The sequence below is a fragment of the Erpetoichthys calabaricus genome, chromosome 4 (genome assembly GCF_900747795.2).
Source record: "Erpetoichthys calabaricus chromosome 4, fErpCal1.3, whole genome shotgun sequence".
Taxonomy (NCBI): Eukaryota; Metazoa; Chordata; class Cladistia; order Polypteriformes; family Polypteridae; genus Erpetoichthys; species Erpetoichthys calabaricus.
The window spans coordinates 108,329,491-108,355,112 of NC_041397.2; the positions used below are offsets into that span (position 1 = coordinate 108,329,491).

Below are 25,622 nucleotides of genomic sequence, written 5' to 3' on the forward strand. Positions count from 1 at the left end.
GGTATACAGTATATAACATTGTACTAAACCAAATAAATAAATAATGAAGAGTAAGATAGTAAATTCAGAGAAAAGCCTAACAGACAATATAATTGATGGTCTGGCACACACACACAGGTTACATGAGTATCTTGACATAAGGGTAAACTGAGAGAGGGGTAATAAAGTCAGGTAGAGATTAAAGCCTTCCTGAACAGATGAGTTTTGAGTTGTTTTTTAAAAGAATTCATGGAGTCAGCTGATCTAATTAATTTCGGTAGGTCATTCCAGAGTCTGGGCGCTATACAGCTGAAGGCCCTGTCACCCATGGAGTGTAGATTAGTGTGGGGTACAATAAGATTTCCAGAATCAGAGGACCTTAGTGGGCGGACAGGCACATAGAGATGGAGAAGGTCACTGATGTAGTTTGATGCAAGGTCGTTTAAGGCTTTGTAGGTTATTAGTAGAATTTTGTATTCGATTCTGTAAGACACAGGGAGCCAGTGAAGGCGAAGCAGGATGGGTGTTATGTGCTCGCTGCTGCTGATCTGAGTAAGGACTCTTGCAGCCGAGGTTTGAATAAGCTGGAGCTGTGATATAAGATTAGAAGGGGCACCTGCCAGTAGGGAATTACAATAATCGATGCGGGATGTGATAAAAGCATGGATAAGTTTCTCAGCATTAGAAAAGGAGAGGAATGAGCAAACACAGGATATGTTATGGAGGTAAAAGTAAGAAAGTTTCTTAATGTGATTTATGTGAGCGGAATAAGAAAGTGAGGAATCAAAAATTACATCAAGATTCTTTGCAGTAGAGGCAGGTCTGATGAGATCACCATCAAGAGTTGCTGAAAAGGAGCTCATTTTATTAAGTTGCACTTTAGTCCCAATTTGCAGGAGTTCAGTTTTGTTGCAATTTAATTTTAAAGAGTTGTGCTCCATCCAGGTTTTAATTTCACTGTGGCAAGTTGTGAGCTGGGAAAGCTCTGATGAAGTTCCACTTTTAACGTTGAAATAGAGTTGAATATCATCTGCATAAAAATGATAACTCAGTCTAGAGCTACGAATAATAAGGCCAAGGGGAAGCATATAAATACAGAAGAGCAGAGGACCGAGGACAGAGCCCTGAGGAACTCTTTGTGTGACTGGCGCTGTGCTGGATTTGCTGTTGCCAAGACTAACAAACTCTAGTCTATCAGTCAGATAGGACTTGAACCACTGGAGGGCAGTGCCAGAGATAACCAGCATGTTCTCCATTCTAGACAGTAGAATGTCATGTCTGACAGAATTAATATGCTGGTTTGTCCAGAGTTTGCTGCCATAAGCAAATCATTGGTTACCTGAAGAAGATCAGTTTCACTGCTGTACTGTGCCCTGAAACCAGACTGAAAGGGTTCCATCAAATTATTAGAAGTTAAGTAGTTGGTGAGTTGGTAAGCTACAACATGCTCAAGAACTTTTGACAGAATAGGTAAGTGGGAAATAGGCCGAAAATTGTTAAGATTGTCATCATCAAGGCCACATTTTTTTAACATTGGGGTTACAGAAGTGATTTTAAAAGTGAGCGGCACAAACTATAGAAATTATAGAACTATAGAACAGACACAACTATAATGATGCCTTTTAATAATTTTTTTATTGAATTTGTTGTTACATTTGCTTTTATATGTTGGTTTGGTAATCTTTATATAAAGAACAAAAACTGTCTCATCAACATTGTTAAAATTATTAATTTTTCAGAAACAACATTTATTTCTATAGCACATTTTCAAACAACAATGTAGCTTTACAAGACATCAAAGAGAAAGTTACAAGAAAAGATAAACAAGTAAAATTAAGTAATAATATTAAAGAATCTATACTAATTAATAAAAGGCAAAGCCCTCACTGACTCACTGATTGACTGACTGACTGACTGACTCACTCACTCATCACTAATTCTCCAACTTCCCGTGTAGGTGGAAGGCTGAAATTTGGCAGGCTGATTCCTTACAGCTTACTTACAAAAGTTAGGCAGGTTTCATTTCGAAATTCAACGCGTAATGGTCATAACTGGAACCTCTTTTTTGACAATATACTGTAATGGACGGCAGCTCGATGGCCGTGGGAGGCGGAGTTGAGTGTCACGTCATCACGCCTCCCACGTAATCACGTGAAAAGACTGTGAACGCAGTAGGGAGAAATGAAGGAAGAGACGCAAACAGCGAAGAACAAAAAATTCATTAAACAATTAAGAAGGGAGCGAAACAATAAGAAGCGAGCGAGTGAAGCATAAAAGCATCTTCATAAGCGAAACAAAGCACGGTGTAAAACGTAAGTTTAAATTAAGTTTATAGAAACGCTCCCGCTGCGGATTGCAATAACATATTCGCGAGATAAAAGTTTAATGAGAAGACACGAGGTATAAACGAACCACACGCCGTAGCGCAACGTTAGGGGCTTCACCTCTGGCGCTGACGTTCGAGATTCGATTCCCGAGAGGGGATGCAATGAATGTGTATGCATGAAGAGCACAGAATTAGGGCGAAACACGTGTCGCGTACTCTTTGCATAATTTGAAAGTAAACAATTTCAACCATTCTATGATCTGCTTCTCGCAACTGAAAGACGGCACATGGCGGATGTTAGCCGACTTGCTGACCGCAACGTTAGGGGCTTCAACTCTGGCACTGACGATAGAGATTCGATTCCCGAGAGGGGATGCAGTGAGTGTGTACGCCTGATGAGCCCAGATTAGAGAGAAACACGTGTCGCATACTCTTTGCATTATTTGAAAGTAAACTATTAAAACCATTCTATGATCTGCTTCTGGGAACAGAAAGAGGGCACGTGGCGGACGTAAGGCGACTTGCTGACCAACCACAAGCATAACCTGGCAGGTAACCACCCATACAATCAGATTGTGATTCAGAAAACGAATGCCATGAATGTAATTACCACGATCTACATACTGTCAAATAAACAAAACACACACCGTAGCGCGACAGCTATGAAAAGGGAGATTCACAAAAAAACAGATCCTTAACAAATTGTTATTGGTATATTTTCGATCTGTTTAAAAAGGTTTTCTTTTCTTCTTAAAAAAAACTTAAAAGCAGTACTTCGCCGCAAGGAAGCGTGAGAATTTGGCTATATATATCTGCTTCTCGCAATTAAAAAAGGGCACGTGGCGGATGTTAGACAACTTGATGACCAAGCATAAGCGTTACCTGCCAGGTAACCACCCATACAATCAGATTGTGATTCAGACTAGGAATGCAATGAATGTAATTACCCCGATCTACATACAAGGCGAAAGTCTTGCAACATTCAAAGATGATGGTTTGGGATAAGTACACCATGGAACATAAAAGAGCTTATGAAGTCTTGAACCGAAAAAAGCAAGATCTCAGAGATCGTAAAAAAAAAATAGGAGGTAATGTCGTTTTACTCGCTGTAGATTTTAGTCAAACATTACCAATTATTCCATGAGGGAGACCAGCAGATGAACTCAACGCGTGTTTAAAATCCATGCTTCTCCCACAGTCGGTTATATGTCGCGTGTTCTCGGGTAGGTACACCAAAAAATGTATACATTTAAGCATGTAATGGGCAAACAAAAAATGAGGTATACCCGAAGGCACTGCAGTAGTACTCAATGTAACTTTACTTCTTAAATGTTAATGTTTTACTGTTTAATAATTTATACGCTTCTTATATGTTGTTCAAATTCTTTTATCAAAATACCAGTGATAGCGCAATGCACGATAACATGGAGTGAATACACCATACACATCTGCCCACGGCCGCCCTGGTGTGCGCAGATAGGAGTTGATTCTACAATAAATAAAATAAAGATAAAAACAGTAATACAATCATCACCCATAAAGCGGATAGTAGACGTGACGTACTATATGTGTACCAGATTTCAAGTCAATAGGTGAAACGGTTTGCGAGCTACAGGTGATTTAAAATCCTGGACAGACAAACGAATGGCCACGGTAGCAAATTATAGAAGAAGATTTTACTGTTTAATAATTTATATTTATATGAAATGTGCTTCTTATATATTCATATCTCATATGATAATGATGTTAATGTTGTTTATATTGATTTCTATGTTATTGTAAGTGCATGTATGTGTGTATATGTATGTATATATATATAATATATGTGTATATGTATATATATATATATATATAATATATGTGTATATATATCTATACATATTAATAAAAGGCAAAGCCCTCACTGACTCACTGACTGACTGACTGACTGACTGACTGACTCATCACTAATTCTCGAACTTCCCGTGTAGGTGGAAGGCTAAAATTTGGCAGGCTCATTCCTTACAGCTTACTTACAAAAGTTAGGCAGGTTTCATTTCGAAATTCTACGCGTAATGGTCATAACTGGAACATATTTTTTGTCCATATACTCTAATGGAGGAGGCGGAGTCACGTATCGCGTCATCACGCCTCCTACGTAATCACGTGAACTAAAAACAAGGAAGAGATTTACAGCACGAGTCAAACGCGGGAACGAAGGTAAATGACGTTAATTTTTGACTGTCTTTTAATACTGTGTAAGCATACATATTAACACATGTGCAATTAAACGTGTGCATTTACAGGGTGATTTCTCAGGCTTAAAAGCTCGCCTTTTATCAAATGTGGGAACAAAGGTAACTGACGTTGTTCACTGTCTTTTAATACTGTGTAACCATACATATTAACACATGTGCAATTAAACGTGTGCATTTACGGGGTGATTTCTCAGGCTTAACAGCTCGCCTTTTACTAAAAAGGTAAATGCAAAACTATTTTCAATCATTCTATGATCTGCTTCTCACAACTGAAGGCACCGTGGCTGATGTTACGTCACTTGCTGTCCAACCATAAGCTTTACCTGGTAGGTAGCCGGACACTCACTTCACTCCCTTTCGGGAATCGAACCTCTGAGGTTTTCTTTTGTTCTTAATTAAAATTTAAAAGCAATACTTCACCGCTGCTAAGCCCCTCTAGCGCTGACGTCCAAGGTTCGATTACCGTAAGCAAGTGCAGTGAGTGTGTAATTACATTCACGGCATTCGTAGTCTGATTCACAATCTGATTGTATGGGTGGTTACCTACGAGGTAACGCTTATACTTGGCCACCAAGTCAGGTCGAAGTGATCACTCGAGTAAAGGCAGCTTCACAAAAAAACAGATCCTTAACAAACTGTTATTAGTATATTTTCCCTCAATTTAAAAACGTTTTATTTTCTTCTTAATAAAAATTTAAAAGCGGTACTTCGCGCTTCGCAGCGGAGAAGTAGTGTGTTAAAGAGGTTATGAAAAAAAAAAAAGGAAACATTTTAAAAATAACGTAACATGATTGTCAATGTAATTGTGTTGTCATTGTTATGAGTGTTGCTGTCTTTTATATATATAATATACACACACAGACACACATAAACATATATATACATATACATATATATATACATATCTACATATACACATATCTACATATACATACGTATATACACATATACACATCCACATAAACATATATATACATATACAAATTTATATATATATATAGACATACATATATACATACATACATTCACACATATATATATATATACTGTATATAAACATATGTACTTATTGGCTCCTGTATTTAGGATATAGCAGGTTGGATAATGGACGGATGGACATCTGTATGCATAGCCGTATTTGCCCGTTTTCATTTTTTTTCTTTGTTCAGTAATATTTCAGTAAACCCGGAGCTTGTCAGTTCAAATCCTGGTACTGACACCACTGTGTGACCGTGAGGAAGTCACTTCACCTGCCTGTGCTGCAAAAAACAAAAGTAATGTAACAAATTGTACCTCAGATGTTGTAAGTTGGTGGAATAAAGGCATAAGTAAAATAGATAAATATGTATTATACACATAGGAACTATTCATTTATTTTCAGTTAAGTCATCTGCAGCAAACTTTTATAAATGAGGGTTTCTGATTTTTAGATAGTGCAAACTGTTTCTTCTTCATTGACGTTTTCTCTTGGAGAGCTTTTTTCATTTCATTGAAAATGAAAGCAGCAGCTGCCAAAATATGTAGCTTTCTTATTAATTTTTCAACATTGTGTAAAATAAATGTATAAAGTAACATAAAAGGTTTAAATACTGGTTATTCTTTTACACTAAAATATTACTAAAGAGATACAAAAAAAGTAAAATGGATATGTTCTTTTTCTTTAAGGAGATTAAATATTACTGAAGAAAGAAAAAAAAAATTAAACAGCCAAATGGGGGCTATGCATACGAACTTAAAAGGTTTAAATAAAACAGAAATATATATTTTATTTTTACTTGCTTAACTTGTGGAGGGTGTATCCTGTAGCAAAGCCGTAACTTTTTTTGTGAAAGCCCGTTTCAGTCAATAAGTCTTAAAAAAACGTGTAAAGATATTGACAATAAGCTAAGTCATCTGCAGCAAACTTTAATAAATGAGGGTTTCTGATTTTTAGATAGTGCAAACTGTTTGTTCTTCATTGACGTTTTCTCTTGGAGGGCTTTTTTCATTTCATTGAAAAAGAAAGCAGCAGCTGCCAAAATATGTAGCTTTCTTATTAATTTTTCAACATTGTGTAAAATAAATGTATAAAGTAACATAAAAGGTTTAAATACTGGTTATCCTTTTACACTAAAATATTACTAAAGAGGTACAAAAAAAGTAAAATGGATATGTTCTTTTTCTTTAAGGAGATTAAATATTACTGAAGAAAGAAAAAAAAAAAATAAACAGCCAAATGGGGCTATGCATACGAACTTAAAAGGTTTAAATAAAACAGAAATACATATTTTATTTTTACTTGCTTAACTTGTGGAGGGTGTATCCTGTAGCAAAGCCCTAACTTTTTTCGTGAAAGCCCGTTTCAGTAAAGAAGTGTTAAAAACAGGTGTAAAGATATTGACAATAAGCTACGCAAACCCAGGAAGACATGGAATCGTTTAAATCAAGTATCATTACATCTTCCTTTCTTAAAGAGAAGTAAGGCAGTACTTATAAGCTTACATATTTATATATAGACATACATATATATATACATATATATCTGAAGCCGTGCAAGCACACTCTTGAGAATGCAACGTATAGTTGTACAGAAGAAAAGCAATCTTGCCTCAAATGAATGGCAACCTTTTGTAGGTCTATGAACTTAATTTAAACTTTAGGTTTACACGGTGCTTTCTTTCCGAAGTACCTGCACTCATGAATATGTCTGTATGTGTCAGTCGGTCAAATCAACGCGCTTCGCACCGGCGAAGTACCGCTTTTAAATTTTTATTAAGAAGAAAATAAAACGTTTTTAAATTGAGGGAAAATATACTAATAACAGTTTGTTAAGGATCTGTTTTTTTGTGAAGCTGCCTTTACTCGAGTGATCACTTCGACCTGACTTGGTGGCCAAGTATAAGCGTTACCTCGTAGGTAACCACCCATACAATCAGATTGTGAATCAGACTACGAATGCCGTGAATGTAATTACACACTCACTGCACTTGCTTACGGTAATCGAACCTCGGACATCAGCGCTAGAGGGGCTTAGCAGCGGTGAAGTATTGCTTTTAAATTTTAATTAAGAACAAAAGAAAACCTCAGAGGTTCGATTCCCGAAAGGGAGTGAAGTGAGTGTCCGGCTACCTACCAGGTAAAGCTTATGGTTGGACAGCAAGTGACGTAACATCAGCCACGGTGCCTTCAGTTGTGAGAAGCAGATCATAGAATAATTGAAAATAGTTTTCCATTTACCTTTTTAGTAAAAGGCGAGCTTTTAAGCCTGAGAAATCACCCCGTAAATGCACACGTTTAATTGCACATGTGTTAATATGTATGCTTACACAGTATTAAAAGACACTCAAAAATGAACGTCATTTACCATCAGCCACGGTGCCTTCAGTTGTGAGAAGCAGATCATAGAATGATTGAAAATAGTTTTGCATTTACCTTTTTAGTAAAAGGCAAGCTGTTAAGCCTGAGAAATCACCCTGTAAATGCACACGTTTAATTGCACATGTGTAAATATGTATGGTTACACAGTATTAAAAGACAGTGAACAACGTCAGTTACCTTTGTTCCCGCGTTTGATAAAAGGCGAGCTTTTAAGCCTGAGAAATCACCCTGTAAATGCACACGTTTAATTGCACATGTGTTAATATGTATGCTTACACAGTATTAAAAGACAGTCAAAAATTAACGTCATTTACCTTCGTTCCCGCGTTTGACTCGTGCTGTAAATCTCTTCCTTGTTTTTAGTTCACGTGATTACGTAGGAGGCGTGATGACGCGATACGTGACTCCGCCTCCTCCATTAGAGTATATGGACAAAAAATATGTTCCAGTTATGACCATTACGCGTAGAATTTCGAAATGAAACCTGCCTAACTTTTGTAAGTAAGCTGTAAGGAATGAGCCTGCCAAATTTCAGCCTTCCACCTACACGGGAAGTTCGAGAATTAGTGATGAGTCAGTCAGTCAGTCAGTCAGTCAGTGAGTCAGTGAGGGCTTTGCCTTTTATTAATATGTATAGATATAATATATGTGTATATGTGTGTGTATATATATATATATATATACTGTATATATGTATATAATATATATATATATATATATATATATATAGTATATGTGTATATGTGTATATATATATATATATATATATAATATATGTGTATATATGTATATATATATATATATATATATATATATGTGTGTATATATATATATATATATATATATATATATATATATATATATATATATATATATAATATATGTGTTTATGTATATATATATATATATATGACAGCAACACTCATAACAATGACAACACAATTAGATTGACAATCATGTTACATTATTTTTAAAATGTTTCCTTTACTTTTTCATAACCTCTTTAACACACTACTTCTCCGCTGCGAAGCGCGGGTATTTTGCTAGTAAGTAATAAAACAAGGTAAGATGAAACGGCCGGGAGGATAGAAAAAAAAAAAAAAAAAATCCACTTAAGCTGAAGAAAAAAACAAAATCTGCAGGGGTAACAAGGCCAAACAAAAGCCCAGCACTCACTGCGCATTGTACCTAACATAAATTTTCCTAAATCAGTCCACTTTGTTTTCATGCTTTACATGATAGGACTCTGATGAAGTTGGTCTCTCATTGCAGTGTATTAAAAACAAGTTGGAAAGAAGGGTAACTCTATTCTCTCGGACTCTAAATCTACAGCCATCCATCTTTTGTTTCCAGAGTTTAAATACTTCCCATCAGACTGCTGATATAGACTCCCAGAGATAAAGAGCAACATATTTAAAAATTCACTTAAAGGCTCTGGGGTTCATTTCCCAGGTTCTCCCTGCATGGGGTTTGCATGTTCTCCCTGTGTCTGCGTGGGTTTCCTCCCATGGTCCAAAGACATGCAGGTTAGTTGACATGGCAATGCTAAACTGTCTCTAGTGTGTGTTTGGTGTGTGTCTTCACCTTGCAATGGACTGGTGTCCTATCCAGGTTTTGTTCCTGCTTTGCATCCTAAGCTAGCTGGGATAGGCTCCAGCACCCCCTATAAACCTGGTCTGGATTAAGTGGGTTGGAAAATGACATGATTTGTCTCCAGAGCAAAAAGTCTTCTGAAATCTAGTAGTTGTAAGAATCTTGCTGATTTCTGAATTTTTACTGTGTGCTTTTAGAGTTCATTTTCCTTATTGGTAAGAATATTATGGGAGCGTGTACTGTCTGTAACAATGGTTGTCATATTTTGTTTTATTTATCTGTGTATCATTATCTGTGGCATAACAATGCATTGTACAGATTGTGCAAAACACAAGGGCCTATATGGGCTTGAGTGGCCCACTCAGGGCCGTATAGATTAAAAAAAAAAAAAGAATAACTCAAATCACTTGCACAGTTCATTGCATTATTAATTCACAGTTTCAGTGACATGTTTGCACCATCACCAGGCAAGTCCAATCCAATCCATGATGATATTACGTATTCGGCAGGCCTACAGTTTACACGAATTTAGACTTTGGTAGTTCGGTGGCTTGGAGTGTAATCGCAGGCACAGCACGTCCTAGTCTGCATAACAGAGAAGTGTACATTCCCAAATTTGGCAAATCTTTGGCATGCCATAGCGGACGTGAACGGAAGAAGTTTTGAAGAACGTCACATGAATAGTGTAAATATATATTATTATCTTAAATAATTGTTACTTTTGATTTGATGTCAACAGTATTGGAAATTCTAACTCATAAAAGGTAAATCATGGCAATTCTATTTTTCAGTTATGGTCCCTGTTAGTCAGCAAACGCTGAATATTTGAATAATTTGACTCTTTTTATACTCTCACCATGTGACGCCATGTCGGCCAGTAGCAGTGGATCTAGCAAACAATATCAGAGTGGTGCTGCTAAACGTAAGGCATGCCTGCAACAGGAATTGAAAAATGCTTACCAAGATTTCTACCTTTGTCAAAACTGAGCAAGCACCAGTGGTAGTAACTGAGAATGCTGATGCTGGTGCATCGTTGCAATGGTCGCAAGTAGGTTATGCAGACAGTGCAGTGAGTGAAATGGTTGCAACTAAATTGAGTCTGGAAGAAGCGATACGACGGCTTCAGATCAAGTGCTATCTGCTGAAACCGTTCAAAATGGAGAAACTACTAAAGACAAACAAGCAATATATACTGTATGACAAAGCAATTTCCTACTGACAAGGGAAATTTCTTGGAACCATTGACACCTCACTTTATGATGTCCATTTTCTCAGAACTTCTGTAAAACAGGTTGATTGTGTAGTAGTATCCTGTCAGCCAGTGTTGTCGTTTTAATTTGTTACAAATTGAAATTGCTTCATTTTATAGCACAGAGTAGTTTCTGCTTTCTAGCTTACGTTACATTTTAATCATCTTCCTTCACAAAGTTGTCTTGGAAAAGCAAGCGAGTCCACATTTTACATATATTTATGTACTACTACTACCCACACCTCCCACATATCCATTCCCACAATTTACTTTATTTTTGCTAACTTACAGCTGCTGTAATAAAGTGATTAAAAAAGTTATTACAAATTCCATTTAGAGAGCTAGTTAGTTTGTCACCAGCGTGTGATCTGATAGTGTCGCGGACATCACTACCCAGCCAACCCTTAGGATATGGTTGCAAATAAATTACTAAAAGTTATGCTAGACAGGAAGGGCCCACCTCAGGGTGCTGCACAGGTGCCTTCAGCAAGCTAGCTAGGCCACTGATCAGTATATTTGTACTGCTTCAAACAGAGTTCTCTCTGGGATAGTAAAAAGATCAACCTAACCTACACTTAACAGTTCTCTGTTGTACAACCTGCAGTCACAAAGAAATGACTTGAATTGAAGAGAAAGGGCAGTCACTGCGGCCCAGTGAAGGTGCTGCTGCCTCACAATTCCAGCACCCTGAGTCTGAATCCTGTGCCCAGCGATTGTGGAAGTCATGTAGCGTTTGAATGCTCTCCCTGTGCGTGGCTGGGCTTTTCTCCAGGTTCATCAGTCTTTCTCTTCCATTCCTGTGCATGAGTAAGGCCAGTGGTGGACTGGAGTTTGCTCCAGGGTTGATTCTTGTTTTATGCCTAATGCTGCCATGACAGACTTCAGCCTCTTGTGACTGTGAATTGAATTAAATGCGTTTAAGAATGTGATGTGTTTTGAAGAGAAATTGCCTAAAGATTACAGAAACTTGAATGTTAGTGTGCAGAGTGATGAGATGTCCCCATGGCTGTAAGGGATAGTTTTTTATACAAAGTGTACTCACCGAATACTATAATGTGTCTAATTCTTCCAGATAAGTACCATTGCTCTGTGTTGACGTGTAGACTAAATGTCCGTGTAATGGCAAGAAAACTATTAACAGTGTATGCTTGGGTAATATACTGATGCAGGAAAAATAACAATGCTCTCTGAAACTTTGCGACCAGGAAAAGCACTGGTCTTGCAGTCTCCTTTTATTATATTTTTCCTTACATGCACATGCGCACCACTGTGCACCAAAATCACGCGAGCACTTAACGAGGGAACACATCTTGCAAATGAGAGCATTTTACATTTATATGTTAACAACCCCACTTGCTCTCACATTGCTATGCATTTTTGACAACAGCCTTCTAGACCTTCCATAAAAACAAAACAGACTTCTCAATTTACATACCAAATATAAATGCTTTGAACTTTTGCAACTTCATCTTCGTTACAGGTTTTGTCATAATGTCAGCAACCATTTCTTCTGTTGGAGAGTACTTCAGAGTAATTTTTCCATCATTTAACCTTGCTCTTACAAAGCAGTACCTAATGTCCTCATGTTTACACCTCTGTCTGCTTACAGGGTTCTTTGCCAGAGCAATTGCACCCTAGTTATCCTCATAAATTTCCACTGGTTCATGATGAATTTAACCATCTATTCCTTTTAAGAGCTGGATGAGATACATGCCATCCTGTACTGTGGCGGTAAGTGCCATATACTCAGCTTCACATGTAGATAATGTAACAGTGGATTGCTTCTTTGTTTTCCATTAAATTAAACACTTAGACTTAAACAGTATCCAGTCATGTTGCGTCTATCATCTGCATCTTTTGCCAAAGCTGCATCACTATAGGCCTGTAGTTTTAATTGATCTTCACATTTTCTATAACATATAACATAGTCAGCAGTTCCTTTCAAATATCGTAACACATGTTTTAAGGTCACCCACTGTTAGGCACATGGTTTGGAAAAGTACTGTGATAGCTTACTGATGAGAAAACTTAAGGCTGGTCTAGTCATGTCATCACATAGATCAAACTGGCTTATCATACTCCTGGATGTAATCTAGCTTCTGCTCACATGGTGTTGGTCTTGTTTTATATTCTGTCAAGTCAAACCTTTCCAAAATTTCCTAAATATACTGTACCCCTCTTGGTCGATTTTTACAAAATCATCTCCTTGCTCAAAGTTTATTTCTAAGAAATGTTTCAGTTTTCCTGGGTCTTTCATTCTAAACTTCTCTGTTAGCATTTCTTTTACATTTTTCATTATCTCTTCATCACTTGCAGCTAGTATCAAATCATCAACCCAAATAATGATTGTTACTTTGACATATCCATTTTCTTTGGTATACACACAATGGTCAGCCGGATTTTGTATGAATCCATTTTTACACAAATGATCATGCAACATTCCTGCCTGACTGTTTTTAACCCATACAATGATTTCTTCAATTTGCATACTAATTTTTCTCCTTTCTCAGAATCAACCTCAAATCCTTCTGGCTGTTCCTTATACACTTCACAGTCTATCGGTGCATGCAAGTATGCAGTTTTTACATCCATCTGATGTAACAACATACCATTCTGTGCAGTTATTTGGATCAAAACTCTTATGCTTGTCATATTTGCAGATGGAGAAAAAGTCTCTTTATAATCTACTCCTGCCACCTGATTATACCCTTTAGCTACATACCTCGCTTTGTACGTCTCATAACCATAAGGGTTGTTCTTAATGGCATACACCCATCAACCCCCTACTACATTTTTACCCTCAGGTAAGGTGGTTAACGTGAAAGACTTGTTTTTTTTCAATGAGTTAATTTCTTCTTTTGTTGCATTCTTCGACTCACTGGATTGATTAGAATTCATTGCTTCTGTAAATGTTTATGGCACATTACTCATAATATTGTAACAATAATCAATATTAAGTAATGAGTGGTCAGTTGTTTTCTATATCAAATACATAATCATCCAAGTACGTTTGGCTTCCTGTGCTGTGTATCAGAATTGTCTTGTGAATTGTCTTGGTTACCCGCTCCAGTTTGATTTCATGAACCTGTACTTGCTTTACATCAGTAATGTCAGAACTACCAATAATTCTGCTAATCTGCCTAGTGTTACCCCTCCTCAGGTCATAATCATCACCGTCTTCAATCTGATCCCAGTCGGTCTGTGTGCTCTGCTCTATCCTATCCTTCTCAATAAATTTCACTAGTCTGTGGTGTAGGACCCTGCCAGTATCTGGATAGTAGATTATGTAGGCTGGGCTATATTTGTCATAGCCAACAAAAATACCTTTCTCACACCTACTGTCTAACTTCTTTTTGTGTTGTTTGTATGCATAGCACACTGACCCAAAGTTGTGCATCCCAGAAACATTAGGCTTTTTCCCTGTCAACAGAAGGTATGGTGTCTGTTTGGTGCGATTGCAGTAGCCCCTCTTCCTGAGTATTTTTGTTTTTGGTAGCACATACACCCATATCTCTTTGGGGAGGTTACTCTCAATGAGTATGCACCTGGCCATGTCAAATAGCTTTCTCCACTGTCGTTCAGCTGTACCATTCTGGTGATGTGAGTAGAAGTTTCATGCCTGATATCATTTTTGGTCAGCAGTGAATTACATCTTGCCTGAAGAAGGGGCCTGAGTTGCCTTGAAAGCTTGCATTTTGTAATCTTTTTAGTTAGCCAATAAAAGGTGTCATTTTGCTTGCCTTTTCTCAGCCTTCACACATAAATTCTGTACCATTGTCTGACCATACACATTTGATTTGCCCATAAGGGGCACTGTCAGCAATAAACTTCTCCAAAGCTACCTCAGTGCCATGTTTATCCTTCAAAAAATACATAAATATTACACTGGAAAAGCCATCAGTGAATACCATCACATATTTATATCTCCCCTTTGATACTGGGTCAATTGGACCTGCTAAGTCTGTGTGAACTAATTCAAGTACTTCTTTGGCTCTTTTGTCGGGGCATCTGTTTCTACTCCCTGAATGCAAACTTCACAGGTAAGACTGGTCTTATCACCTTTACCCTTGATTTTTAACCCATCAACAACATATTGTAGGTTCAATATGTCATGATAATTACAATGGCCAAGAATTTCATGCCATGTCTGCACATCCTGACAACTTTTACAATTGTCACTGTTTCCATCACATACCGTGTTCAAGACGTACAGTCTGTTATATTCTTTGATGTCAAATGAATTACCATCTTTGAGCTGAATTATATCTCTGTCTTGCTGGAAGATCACGCTGGCTCCGCTGGCTGTCGCTGCTTTCACTGAGAAAATGTCCTGTGGGTACGAGGGAATGCATAGCACACCTAATGTATAAACGCTCTGCACTATCGTCCTTAGCTGTCAATCAGTTCCACCTCCGCATCTTCTCTCCGTTGCGCAATTCCTCTGGTTTTGGTTCCATCAGCCAATTCCTTGGTGTGCCCCTCTGGCTGAAACTTGTCATCAAATGTCTTAAACCTTTTTATGTCTGTAAGGATGTGCGATGTTGCTTCTGTGTCGACCATCAAGCCTTTCAGTTTCAGCCTTGGCTGGCTCAGGTTTTCACATGTTCTCCTCAGCCATCTGCTTGCATTGTCTTTGTCCTGTCATCTCCTTCAGCACGTTCCATCTATGTGTGTCTTACTTTTGCAATAGCTGCACCACTGGGTCTGTCCAGAACACTTTTTCAGACATGCTCTGGCTATATGTCCTTCCTGAACACAACTGTAGCACATAATATACGCCCGACTTTGTGCCGGAGTGCCGGGCTTTTCTTGTACCTGTACTCTCATCACATGATCATCTGAAGCACAAACACTAGATTTCTCTGTGTCTTCATAATTTCTCAATTTTACTTTAAAGTCTGCAAAAGTCATAGCATCATTATGTGTCACATAGTTAAACATTTCTAGAAGTCAAGTCAAGTCAAGTTGGGGAGCAAGCACTGGTACAGTGCGTTGCCGCACCCACTACACAACGAAACAACTTGGGATCCCGGTTTGCAACCCCCCAGGCAGACATGCAGTCCAGTCCCACCCTCCGGAAATGACCCTCTATCTGCCACAGCCAGGTATTACGTGCGTGACCCCTTGGCCTGGTCCAGTCACTCGGGTCCCCAACAATGAGGATCTTACGAGCCGGATCACCCTCGGAGAAATGTGCCACATGGCCGTAGTGCCGTAACTGACGTGCCCACACAATGCAGGTAATGTGCTTCATTTTGGACTCCATGAGCAACCGCTCATTCAACACAAAGTCAAACAACGGTACCCAAAGATTTTCTGGAGAGACACAGTACCAAAGGAGTCCAGTCTTCGTCTCAGGTCACTGGATAGCGTCCATGTCTTGTAACCATATAGCAAAACAGGAAGCACCAGGACTCTAAAGACTTGGACCTTCGTCCTTTTGCATAGATATCGGGAGCGCCACACACCCCATTCTAGTGATCTCATGAACCCCCATGCTCTCCCAATCCGTCTACTGACTTCATAGGAAGAGTCACCAGAGACATGCATGTCACTGCCAAGGTAAGTAAACCTCTCAACAAGGTCAATGCTTTCTCCGCAAACAGACAAACTGCTGATGGCTGTGCCCAAGAGGTCATGAAAGGCCTGGATCTTGGTTTTTATCCAGGACACTTGCAAACCCAGACACTCAGACTCTTCGCTCAGTCTCTCGAGCCTCCATTGACTCCGCGAAGATCACTGCATCGTCAGCAAAGTCAAGATCCGTGAATCTTTCTTCACCAACAGATGCCCCACAGCCGCTGGACCCCACGACCTTGCCCAACACCCAGTCCATACAAGCATTGAACAGTGCGAGTAGGAGGAAGAACACACCCCTGACAAACCCTAGAATCAACTGGGAAAAACGCAGCAGTCCTGCCTCCACTCTGCACAGCACTCACAGTACCAGTGTACAGGCCGGCCATGATATCCAACAACCTTGAAGGGATGTCGCGAACCCTCAGGATGTCCCACAGGGCAGCTCGATCAACTGAGTTGAACGCTTTGCGAAAATCGACAAAGGCTGCAAAGAAACTCTGCCTATATTCACGTTTGCGATCCATGAGAACTCTCAGTGCCAGGATGCAGTCGATGGTAGACTTATTATGTGTAAAACCAGACTGTTCCGGTCGTTGGTAGGTGAGCAAGTGATCACGGATCCTATTGAGGACGACCCTACACTGTAAAAAATAAATCTTGCATGTGTGAAAAATAATAATAAAAAATAGCTAACTATACGCAAAATAATCATTACTTTAATTAATAGAAATGGGTTTTACCCATTTTATTGATTATTTAATTCTAATTCAATAAAAAAATTAAGAATAATGTTAACTTATTATTTTTCTTAAAATGTAAACATTTTTTATAACTTATTCTAAGTAAAAAAACTATACTGTGAATTGAACACATTTAAGTTAAGTTAAATTTAATGACACGGCACTTCCTCTCACATTGAAATGTAATGAAACGGCACTTCCTCTCACATTGATTTCTTGGTCTTTACAACAACGCATTCAGCTGTAACGCTTATCCATAATAAGATCTATTTTACTACGAATGTGTAAGTGTAAAGCATATTAATTCTGTAATGAATAACTAATATTTCATTTCGTATAGTTACAGACGTTAAGCATTTGTTGTTTTCACGAAACCTTTCCCTTCATGTGGAAGACGCAAGGTAGTGTCTTTCTAACATCCTTCCTCGTTGGTTTGATTTAAAAAGCAAGCACATTTCTCGGATAGTTACGTATGTTCATATATATATATATATATATATATATATATAGTATATATATATATATATATATATATATTATCATTTAAAACTTTTATTATACACAGAAAAAGAAAATGACACTTTGAGATAAGTTTGAAGATGCAATGGCGTTTGTCCTAAACTATGACCGGTAAACAACATAAAAAGACGTTTGCCTAACCGTCACGGTATCATTTGACCTCTTATTTAATTCATGTTCTACATGGGTAAGTATTTTCTGGTTAATTTTTAACACTGTGATTTATTTAACAATGCTTGATTTCCTACATCCTATTTTATTTCAGGATTTTCACTATCGCATACTGAAAAGTTGTGGAAAAGGCGGTCATTCATTTAAGCGGATATGCTGGCGTAAATGCAGGACGTGTTTGAAGAGCGCCATCTGCCTCAGGATTTCACTCTTTCACTTTCAACGTTTCCTTCTCGTTTACCACTCATTCCTGTGACATTACTTGATTGAGATATACTGTACTTTTTGAAGAAAGTTTAAAAAAAGAAAAGAAAATGTTCATTGACATTTGAATGTCAGTAATTCAGTAAAAATTATCCTCAGACATTTGATTTAATTTTCCTTTGAAAATATAACTCCGTTGTTGTGACTATCTGTGTATGTTCACATAAATAAAGATATATGGAATTTTAGCATGTATTTGTTATACAGTCATTACTGTCCAGCGTTGCATTATTACTCATTTTTTTGAGTACTGTAATTCAAATGAAAATTGGAGTAAAATAAACCATTTTTGCCACTACTTATATTTAATCAAACTCATTTATTTTAGGTAAATTTGAGTAAATTAATAAATTAAATTTACTCAATAGTTCAGTATATTAAATCTACTCAAAAATATTGCTTGTAATTTGTTGCCTTATTTTTTTTAAGTACTTTTAACGCATTGTTTTTTACAGTGTATAGCAAGGACCTTACCCAGCACCGAGAGCAGTGTTATCCCCCTATAGTTGCTGCAATCCAGGCGATCACCCTTCCCTTTCCAGATAGGGACAACAAGTCCCATTTTCCAGTCAGCTGGGATGATGCCAGTCTCCCAAATGGAAGCAAAGATGGCTTGCAATACCAGGAGGACAGCCTTATCACCAGCCTGGAGAAGTTCACCCCGGATACCACAAATCCCTGCAGCCTTTCTCCTCCCCTCAGCTGGTTCACCACCTGTGCAATTTCAGTGAGATTGGGTGGTTCACAGCTAATTGGAGGATCAGCCTCAAGAACCGTGGACATTTCTGGAAGGCCCTTCAAAATCATTGCTATCAGGAGTCCATCATTTAATGTTTCCCTGGCACTTCTTAGTGCTGTACTGGCGTTCTCTGCACATATTATATAATCAGTCATGCTTTCTCCATGCGCCTTCTGTAATGAGTTCAACTCAGTGTACAAACTAATTATTCATGGCTTGCCCTTACCAGCGTAATAGTCTCTTAAGATTTTTAGTGCTTTTCTGCTGTCATCTGCAGCTTCTTGCATAATGAGGGAGAGGCTCTTATCGTCCAGAGACTGTATTAATTCAGAATAGGCCTCACCATTTCCTTCATCGTCTTCCTCTCTGTCTTCATCTCCACTTGGCTTATGCATTATCATCTCTTTCAACCCTTGTAACCGCAGATAGCCCAAAAATTTTGTTTCCCACAGTTAACAGTTCTTCTCATCTCTGTCGAACACTAACCTACTCCATCTGTTACCCTGTTCTCTTTTCTTAATTCCAGTAGTCCGTGCGTCTGCAATATCTGCCATGCCGTTTACTTGAAATTTCTTGCCCATTAACTCACGTGTGTCCTGGGCCCATAACCTGTTGACACATAGACTATATGTCTGTGCAATGGCAGTGTATTAACAGTGTAAGCTTGGGTATTAAATATTGATGGAGGATAAATAACAACGCTCTCTGAAATTTCTCGACCAGGAGAAACACTGGTCTTGCAGTCTCCTTTTATTATATTAGTCTTTACATGCACATGCGCACCACCGTGCACCAAAGTCACGCAAGCACTTAACAAGGGAACACATCTTGCAATTGAGAACATTTTACATTTATATGTTAACACTCTGATGTGCAGTGCTGCTCAGATGTTCATCAGAAGTCAGTCTCATTCTCGTTATTTTCTATTCATTTTATGTGTGCCATTGATTAATCTACAAAGTTACTACTTAATTCCACGTACAATTTTGAACTAACATATCCACTCAGGTGAAGGTTATGAAATGTCAAAGCATATCATTATTATTATTAAACTCTATATCCTCTCACGTATTTCATGAGTTACTGAATTTGTTCAAATTCCTCACGTATATTAATAAATACAGAAGTCAGCGATTTACATTTTAAATAAATGGCATTTAGAAAAATAACCATAAATAAACATTATTAATTTTAAAATTGAAAAATTGTTGGCTTGAATTAAGAGCAGAAAAAAACACATTTGTGTTGTGAAAATTAGTTTGTTGCAGTTTGTCTGTTTTGACGATCCGTAGTTCAATGCGTGGTGGGCGGGGCAAACAGTTTGGGCTGGCAGAAAGGCATGACTAGAGCCATAGACATATATAGATAGACGCCGCATCCACTGTGTTGCCCAGTCGACATGATATGTGAGCGGGTACGCAATATTGTGAGTGGCAAAAGTGCCATTTTAACTAATACAGGTAAACGTGGAAACCGGGTTTTCTGATTAAAAAACAATAACGTTTAAAACAGTATCGTTTACATACAACAGATTTTTGCGAATCATTTAAATGCAATTATTTATATCAATTTATACACAAATAATGGCAATTATTAAATAATAATAATCATTATTATTATTAAATAATTCCTCCCATATAAGTAACATTTCTCGGACTGTCTTCTTCCATTTCCAAACATTTCTAGACTTTGTCCTGTTCTTATGCAACACAGTACTGAAGTATTGGTTAATGCTCTAGTCACCTCACGTATAGATTACTGTAATCCTATTCTGTCTGGCATCCCAGAAAAACGTATCCATCGCTTACAACTTCTTCAAAATTCTGCTTCCAGGATAATAACCTGCTGTTCTAAATCCACTGAACATATTACAACTATTCTCTCTCAACTTCACTGGCTCCCTGTTAACTACAGAATACAATACAAAATACTGCTCTTAACATTTAAAGCTCTCCACAACCTCACTGATCTCCAACAGACTTACACTCCTGTCGCTCACTCAGATCCTCATCTGCAGCTCTACTTTCTTTACTGCACATCAAACTCTGTTCTATGGGAGCTCGAGCATCTCTCATAGTGCTCCTCAACTCTGATATTCTCTTCCATCTTATATATGTCAGCTCGATTCAATAACACATTTTAAAACTACCCACAAAACTTATCTTTTCATACTGGCATACCAATTGTGAATTTTGTACTGTTACTGCCATTTATCTTTGTTTGTCTTTCTTTTAACAGTGAAATGATACACTCAATAACAAAAATAACAATTTTATTGTATACAAACTGGCTTAATAATTTCTGAAAACATTTCACTCATTCCTCTCTCAATCTCTCTCTCTCACACACACACAATGTGGTTACTTAAATATATACAGGATAGGATCTAAAATCCATGAAACAGGACTGTCTTACATAGCTTTTTCTGTGTGTTGCCACTTTGTAATTTGAGAGTATTCAGTCTGGCAATATGGTGCAGCCTTAGTTTGTGGAAGACAGACACAACTAAAGACATGAGCATAAAATGATGGTTGTCATTTTCACACTGCATTTCCTTGATGTGCTCCTTGAGAAAAAACACATCATCTGAGCCAATCTCATCCCGAACAAACTGATTGATCAAAGATACACTGACAGCTTGCCCTAATGTCAACTGTCGGATAACATGCTCAGCTACTTTGACCACCTTGACTGTACCTTCAGAAGGAATCATCAGACCTCCTTTGTTTTTTAATGTGAGCAAGTGGTTGCTTTGATCATATGATGCCGGTACAGCATCTGTTACCAAACTAGCACGGCACACATCACAGGACAGCTTTCTCAAAATCCCATCTAAGGGTTACCTCTCACTGCTTCCTGAGGTGGATTTCTTTGGGAAACTTTCAAAGTTTGAGAAATGTTAACAACTAACAACAATCTACATAGTTAGTGACTAAATATGTTTAGCCAAAATAGTTGTTTTGAGGCTCACTTGAGCACATAAATTCTATAGCTTTGCCAGCTTAGCCTGGCATAGCTAAAGTTAAGATTATAAAACGGGATTTTCTAATGGCCAAATATAACCAAAACAATTGTTCAGCTTTACTTATGAAATGTAATCCCTGTGATCTGGTTTGGAGCATACAGCGGTTTGTACAATCCCAAGCAGCAAATGCGTGAGGCATCTTTATCTATTACTTCACTCCACAGCAGTGCCACTCAAAATATGGTGGTGACGTTGACGTACAATGCTGTTGGCCATGAGGCGTCTAGTAATTCTATGTCTATGGCTACAGCAGCCAATGCAGTGGAGATGGAGTCTCAGCGATATGCAGACTATTCGTAGCAGAGTGCCAGTCGGAGCAATGTGGCTAGTTACGGGAGAATGGTGAGTGAAGGGCTGGCGAGAGAATGTAAACAGTGTGTATCAAGAATTTTGACGGTCATGTCAATTTAATGTCAGAATGGCTCTATGTATATTTAATAGGTAATGATTTTATATTGTATTAGGGAACTGTAGCTGACTAAAGATAAACAGAACGGTATTCCCTTTCTACTATTTCCACTAGGAATGCATAAGGTGTTGATTTTAATATATAGGGTGTTTTGACACTGAGTCTAAATGACAGGTTTTCATGTTCTTTGTATTTCATGTAGTTGCATCACTGCCACTTCTGACCTTGTGTTTCTCATGTGCAAAGAATGGGATTCGGGATTCGCATTTCTGCTTATGTCATCCCACAAAGACACCAACGTTTGGCAGTTTATCAGTGATGCGTATTTGTTTCGTTTTAACATTTAGCAAAAAGATTGGTTTTCCAAATTTGACCACCTAAGGCACCCTAATAATATGCATTGGAGAATCCTCGTTCATTGGACGGGTATGGAAACTTTCACAGACGCTCTGGCCATGAACATGAATTGATCTTGACGTTAGACGTAGATCAGGAGCAAAATCAGTTTTTATAAATATTTAATACAGTTGAAAGTTTTGGTGCCGCATACTCGGCTTTATCCATTCACCTATTTTCTAAACCTGGAGGCCCTGAAAGCATTATCACCCACGCTCATACCAGAACCATTTAGCAATAGTATTAATATACTTGAGCATGTGGCATGAAACCATGGATTAATTTTGTTCACTTCAGTTTATTTTTAGTATTATATTTTTCTTAACAAACTAGTCATTTAGCCCGTTACAATAACGGGCGCTAGAACAGTAGTGCATAAACATTAGTAGGAACAGTCTATATTAAATGGCAAGGGACTTTGACCTCTTTCTTTTTGTTGGTTGTATTTTTCTTTCTTTCAGCCTTTCTTTTGTTGATGTTTACTTGCTGAGCTGACCGCTCTTCATGGGCTGCCGCCGTGTATTGTGTGTCTTTAATTTTCTGTGACAGTAATACTGTCTTGTACGGCTCTATTCAATAAGGGCGCGCACAAAAAGGCGAGCTTCAAAAGGGCGACCTCAATTGAGCGCGGCGAATAAAGGCGTTCATAGATAATTTAGTTCAAATGGCTCTGGAATATGTGAAGAGCAACAAAGGTGCAGATCTTTATTTACGCGTGCCTTTATTCACTGTGCCCAATTGAGGTCGCCCTTTTGAGGCTTGCCTTTTTGTGCGCGCCCTTATTGAAGGATGCCTGAGCGCGCCCTTATTGAAGGATACCGTCTCGTACGTCCATAATATACCTTTAATTTTCTCTGGCGGTAATACAGGCGTGCGCGTCGGTAATATGCCTTTAATCTCCTCTGACAGTAATACTGGCTTGTATGTGGCTGTAATATGCGTCACTGTATTGTGTACCTTTAATTTCCTCTCGCAGTAATACTGGTTTGTATTTCCGTAAAACGCCTCTAACTTTCTCTGACAGTAATATCGCGCATCGCACCGTGCCCCGCGCATGCGCACTTCACCAGAAGACACCCACACACTGACACCTGGACGCACACAGGGATTTTATATATATAGATGCTGCTGCTTGTATTTTCAAATAATATCATTATAGTGCATTCATATAAATAACACCACACCTTGTTATAATGAAGACAAGAATAGAGTGTTTGTACTGTTCTTGCTTACTGGAGCCCTCCTTAAGATCAGAAATAAAACTGTGGTCCTAACTCTTCGTGGTCACAAAAGAATCCTGGGCATCTTTCAAAAAGAGCATGGTCTGCTCCGATGTCCTGACTAAATTGCACACCGTGGCTCAGTCATTTTGGCTTCTTAATCATCTCCTGTCCATTACAGGCATCTTCCTTACCACCTATACAGTTAATGTGTAGTGAGCATATTGGCACAATAATAGTTGCCCTTGCATCATTCAGGTAGATGTTACATATTGGTGGTGGTTGAAATAGTTCTCCACAGTTTACTTAAAGCACTTTGAGTAGGATAGAAAAGTGCCATACAAATGCCAAGATAGGCAGTGGACTCTGCAACCATAAAAGTACTGACCCTGAACATTGAGAAAACACAAAATGCATTAAGCTCTTTCATTGTTAATTATTGACAGCCCTTTTTAGATGATATATAACAATACAGGAAAATAAAAAATAAAAAGAAAGGTCTGGTAAGGGGGTATTTTATATCCAGTGCCAGGAGGGATAACCTGGTTATAATGGCAAGACCAGAAATGCCATTATATGATTCCAAACAAAGGCAGAAACTGAGAAAGACTCAATAACCGAAAATCACAAAGACTGCCAAAATTGTGTGAAACTATTATTGGCAGCTCTGGTAAGAGTATGCTATGCTAATACTGTATAATGGCTCTTCAGACTTCAATTAAATGCTAAGACTGACTTGACTGTTTTAATATTGACAGGTTTGTTATTATGAAGTTAGAGGGCCATATTTATGAACCAAAAACTACTTTTATGCAAAAGCTCAAATATCTTTACAAAAATATTCACACCCCTGAAGTCAATAGTTTGTTTATAATTCTGCAGTGGAAGTTAGAGCCATGAGTCTTCTTGATTGTAGCTGGGAATTTTGCACAGAATAGTGAAATACATAGCTGGTCAAATATAAAACAGTAAAATATTATTTCCAGTATTTCTAGCTAGTTTCACTTACTTCTTTAAGTTGTATTAAGGTTACTGATTTTTTAAAGTATTTATCTGTGTTAAAATATAAAATCTTAATGTATTCTACAGATCTTTCCAAATTGACTATCATTAAAAAAAAGAAAATTACTTAACACTAGAATTCCTGAAGCCCACGAAAAAACTCATAATCCTGGCCCACCTTAAATCCCCTTGCACCTCTCCATCAGCGTCTTTTGTTTTGTAAATGTGTTGATCAGCGCAAGCAGCAAGCAGCCTGCAGTCCCATCCCCCACCTTGACGGAACTCAGCTTGAGCAAACAGTTTCAGCTCAAGCCAAGGCTCCTTATCTGCATGTGAGATTCCTGGAGTTGTATGCATTACATGTAAATTGAATGCTTTTTCTTTCTTTGGTTATATTCTTGAATAAAAGCGCATGTGTTTATTTGATATTTGGACTAAAGTCTTCACACATTATACACTTCACATCATTATTAGTATAACATGGAAAAAGTTTCTGCTTTAGGTATGTGTTCAGTATTTATGGCATTTCTCACATTTCCATTCATCCTACACTTACCCAGACCTTTGTAGACACAGAACACACATGAAATGTATGTATTCCAAATAACGATATACTGCATTATTTACCCTATACAACTTCAGGAACCTCACACGCACATAGGGAGCCTTGGCTTGAGCTGGTAGAAATTTTTTCCCGAGATGAGCTCCGTCAAGGTGGGTGATGGGACAGCAGGCTGTTTGTGCTGATCAACGCATTTATAAAACAAAAGACGCTGATGGAGAGGTTCAAAGGGATTTAAGGTGGGCCAGGATTAG

The 25,622-nt window shown here is 38.1% G+C and overlaps 1 long non-coding RNA gene across 1 annotated transcript in view; it reads right to left on the minus strand.

Annotated features, from left to right (window-relative positions):
* LOC127527706 (uncharacterized) overlaps positions 1-25,076 on the minus strand; it is a 120,907-nt gene extending 95,831 nt beyond the window's left edge. The window contains exon 1 of the long non-coding RNA XR_007934869.1: positions 24,985-25,076. This is a non-coding gene — a long non-coding RNA (uncharacterized LOC127527706). The remainder of the gene's footprint in view (positions 1-24,984) is intronic.
* Between the last annotated feature and the right edge of the window lie 546 nt (positions 25,077-25,622).